General features: G+C 36.9%; 1 pseudogene; it reads right to left on the bottom strand.

Moving 5' to 3' along the window:
• Nucleotides 1-235: 235 nt before the first annotated feature.
• On the bottom strand, nt 236-1,780 carry LOC141519461 (mitogen-activated protein kinase 8-like; annotated as a pseudogene).
• Nucleotides 1,781-4,831: the final 3,051 nt, after the last annotated feature.

The raw sequence follows: 4,831 nt of genomic DNA, 5'->3' as shown, positions 1-4,831 counted from the left end.
ACAACAACCCCCCCCCCACGATACATTTTGTGGTTGTTTTAAAAACAACTTACAGTTTTAAATTACAGCACTTAATATTTTTTTAAAAAATGAATCCTACATTTTTGGGGAACGAAATAAAACACTCAAAAGTAAGACCACTGAATAGTTTTCAGAATAGTTCTATCAATACCTAAATGAATCCCCTTCCCTCCTGCAACCCCGCCTCCCTTGACCCTCCTACCCCACCAAATAGTCATCTACAGCAGCCCAGAGGTCTGGCTGATCTTTCTAGACTGCTGTCAGTATCCGAGGCCAATGTTGGATCTGTTGACATTGAAGACACATCATTGACAGACACTGATGAAGATGGATGTTGAGAGCCACTGCTAAAGGACCTCACCCTATATAACTCCATTCTTAGTTCTCTCCTCCAACTTCCTTGTATATCAGTTCTTTCCATTCTTCTATTGTGTGCTCCCTTTTATCTAACTGCTTATCAGGTATCTTTGGTAGAGGTACTTCTGCTTCTGAAAGATTATACCAGACACTGATATATGGGTGCTGGAGAGCTTCATCCACAGAATTTCTTTTAGATGCATATCTATAACCAGCATTTTTGACAACAAATCCCTTGCCTGACTAGCTTTAAGTTTGTTGAGCTCCGAGTCAGCTGGGAAAAGTACATCTGGGAAGAGCTTCTCAAAGCTATATTCAGTATATTTAGGTCTGTTCTCCACATAAGTCCTTACTGTTGGTTGTAATTTCTTCATGAACTCAGGGCATGGTGTTCCAAGTTGTTTAATAACTTTATTCCACTGATCAATATGATCTATACCGGGGAACAAAACACCACCTTTGATCATTTCTCCCATGGTGCACCCAACTGTCCAAATGTTAACGTTTTCTTTGTAGCCCATCCTTAGGATGACCTCAGGTGCTCTGTAGTAATGAGTCACTACATAAGGTGTCATCATAAAACTAGTTCCTGCAGTTCTGGCTAGTTCAAAGTCAAGAATCTTCAAAGTGCAGTCTGATTTTACTGCTCTATTACTGGGCTTTAAGTCTCGATGTATAATTGCAGCCGAGTGAAGGTGCTTGATTCCACACAGCATCTGATAGAGAAGATAGGATATTCATTCATGGTCTAGCTCCATTTGAATCACTTGGCAAAGATTTGCATCCATGAGCTCCATGACACTGTAAACATCCTGAAATTGTTCTAGGGACTTCTGTGGTGTGAACACATTCAAGAGGCCAATTATATTTTTATGATTAACACATTTCATAAGAACAAGCTCTCTATAAGCTCTCTTGGCATGAGTCTGATTCTGAAATGGTCAGCTTAACTTCTTGATTTCATGGGGTGGCTAGGTGGTGTAGTGGATAAAGCACCGGCCTTGGAGTCAGGAGGACCTGGGTTCAAATCCAGTCTCAGACACTTAATAATTACCTAGCTGTGTGGCCTTGGGCAAGCCACTTAACCTCATTTGCCTTGCAAATAACCTTCTTGATTGCAACATTTCTTTCAAGAATGGCACCATAAGCTGCACACACTATTCCTTGCACCCCTGAGCCTATAGGTTTTAAATTCTGATACCATTTCAGTACAGTAAATGTAGAATCTCCAATCTCTACACTATAGAAATTACTGTCACGCTTGCTTCTGCTCATGATGGCAAATAATTAATTTGATGGCTTCATCCAAAATTCACTCAGAAGCGTTTCACATATAGTTTTTCTTTTTGAGCTTGGTATCTCCAACAGTCATTGATCCCTCACCTTCAAATCCTTCAGATATTTTCAATTCCCAGGGAAGCGAAGCGTGAGTCTGAGGGACCAGGGCCCCCAGGCCCCATGGGGGCTGCTGGGGAGTGGGAGAGGACAGGGCAGGTGTCCGAACACAAGCCCGAGCCCCAGGCCTGGCCTGTCCACCAAGCTGCTCCGGGCTCTAAGTTAATATATGACCTTTAGGGACCCAGGGTTTAGTGATCCCTGTTTCTGAGTTTGTTATTACTTCTCCTTCTCTAGGAAAGATTGAAAAAGGGGAGCTAGGGAGAATTTGAAAGACAATTAAAAGCTTAACACAAAGAGTTATAAAACCTCATCCAAGTATTACACTTCCAGAAATATATAACAAACCATATAAAAAGCTAGTAACTCCATGACAAGTAAAGCAATCTAAGAAGATAAAAGTTGAAAAAAATGGAGAGATAATTTAAAAATTACTAGACTATCTGAAAGTCATGATCAAAAAATGAACATATTACTTTTTTGTTTTTTCTTTTAAAAATTATTTATTTTTTCATCCATGTGCACATATATATTCTTGTTACAAATTTTGTTATAATTTTTGTTACAAAATTTCCTTCCACCCTCCCTGCCCACCCCATTCCCTTCAACTGTGAATAGACAGGTTAACATTTCACTAACATATTTTTGATAAATATGTTTACAGATTAGTCATTTTTGGCATGAGGGATTAGGATTAAGGGAAAGAGATAACATAAGAGATAATTTTTATAAAGTGTCAGATTTTGAAGGTGTGTGTGTGTGTGTGTGTGTGTGTGTGTGTGTGTGTGTGTGTATGTTTTATTTTTATTCCTCTGGATGGGGATAACATTGTCCATAGTTGTTCTAATAAAGTTGTCCTTGCTCTCTGAGAGGAGCTGCTTCCATCAAAGTTGATCATCTCACAATGCTGTTAATGTGTACATTGTTCTTCATCCAAGCTTTCTAGAGAGAAATTTGGAACTACTCCCAAAGGGCAACAAAAAGGAGTATACCCTTTGATCTAGCAATACCACTACTGGGTCTATACACTGAAGAGATGATGAAAAAGGGTCACTTGTACATCACTTGTACAAAAATATTCAGAGCAGCCCTGTTTGTGGTGGCAAAGAATTGGAAATCAAGTAAATGTCCTTCAGTTGGGAAACAGCTTAGCAAATTGTGGTATATGTATGTCATGGAACACTATTGTTCTACTAGAAACCAGGAGGGATGGGAATTCAGGGAAGCCTGGAAGGATCTGCATGAACTGATGCTGAGTGAGATGAGCAGAACCAGAAAAATACTGTATACCCTAACAGCAACTTGCTCGTTCCATCAGTGCAACAATCAGGGACAATTTTGGACTGTCTGCAATGGAGAATACCATCTGTATCCAGATAAAGAGCTGTGGAGTTTGAACAAATTTCAAGGACTATTCCTTTTAATTTAGAAAAAACCCCAGATATCTTATTGTCTGATCTTGTTATATTTTATACTTTCTGTTTCTTCCTTAAGGATGTGATTTCTCCCTCATCATACTCACTTTGGATCAATGTACAAGATGGAAACAAAATAAAGATTGACAGATTGCTTTCTGGGGGGGGGAGGGAAGTAAGATTGGGAGAAAAATTATGAAACCCAAAACTCAAATAAAAATCTTTTAAAATTAAAAAAAAATGTGTACATTGTTCTCTTGGTTTTGCTCCCTTTGCTTAGCATCAGATCCCATAAGTCATTCCATGCTTCTCTAGATTCCAACCATTTATGGTTTCTTATAGAAAAATAATATACCATAATGTTCACGTACCATAACTTGTTTAGCCATTCCCCAATTGATGGACATGCTCTCAATTTCCAATTCTTTGCCACTACAAAAAGAGCCGAACCAATCCTGCATTCTGCCTGACCATAGTATAGGATCCTTATGGTATATTGTTTTAATTTCTTTGTTAGTATTTTATTTAAAATTTTTGCATTAATATTCATTAAGAAAATTAGTTTAAAATTTTCTTTCTCTGTTTTGGCTGTTCCTGGTTTATGTATCAACACTGGATTTGTATCATAAAAGGAATTTGGTAGGATTCCTTCTTTGTCATTTTTTCCAAATAATTTATATAGTATTGGGATTGATTATTCTTTAAATGTTTGGTAGGGTTCACTTGTGAATCTGTCTAGTCCTGGGAATTTTTTCTTAGGAAGTCCATTGATGACTAGTTCAATTTCTTTTTCTAAGATTGGATATCCATATTTAAGTATTTTATTTTAGTTCTTCTGTTAATGTAGGTAATTGATATTTTTGTAGATATTCATCCATTTTCTCTTGATGTCAAATTTATAGGCATACAGTTGGACAAAACAGTCTTAATAATTGTTTAATTTTCTTTTCATTGGTGGTGAATCACACTTTCATTTTTGATAGTAGTAATTTGGTTTTCTTTTTTTCCCTTTTTGGAATAAAATCAGTGGTTTATTTTATTGGTGTTTTCATAAATCTAGCTTCTAGTTTTATTTATTAGTTCAATGATTTTCTTGCTTTCAATTTTATTACTCTTTTGGTTTTCAGGGTTTCTAATTTGATATTTAAATGATGACTTTAAGTTTGTTTTTTTCTTGTTTTCTTTTTTTAGTTGCATGCTCAATTCATTATTCTGTTCGTTCTCTAGTTTACTGATGCTTTGGCTGCATTCCATTTTTCAGTTTTTTTTTTTTTTTGCAAGGTAATGGCATTAAGTGACTTGACCAAGGTCACACAACTAGTAAGTATCAAGTGTCTGAGGCAGGGTTTGAATTCAGGTCCTCCTAATGCCAATGTTGGTACTCTATCTACTGTGCCACCTAGCTGTTTTCTTTGCTTCAGCTGAAGCATAATAAATTGTGCTCCAGCCCCCTACATTTACTGTGTGTGTCTCTCTGCTTCAAATGTATTACTTGTAAAAAACTTGTAAGATTCTGGTTTTTAATCCATTTTGATATCTGCTTCTATTTTATGAATGAGTCCAGCCTATTCATGTCTACAGTTGTGATAACTATATTTCCCCCACACTATTTTTCCATTTTGTCCCTCTCTCTTACCCCCACC

Source organism: Macrotis lagotis, chromosome 1, assembly GCF_037893015.1.
Source record: "Macrotis lagotis isolate mMagLag1 chromosome 1, bilby.v1.9.chrom.fasta, whole genome shotgun sequence".
In the NCBI taxonomy this organism is placed as follows: domain Eukaryota; kingdom Metazoa; phylum Chordata; class Mammalia; order Peramelemorphia; family Peramelidae; genus Macrotis; species Macrotis lagotis.
The sequence above is the reverse complement of the archived record's forward strand: the minus strand, read 5'-3'. Positions and strand labels throughout refer to the sequence as shown.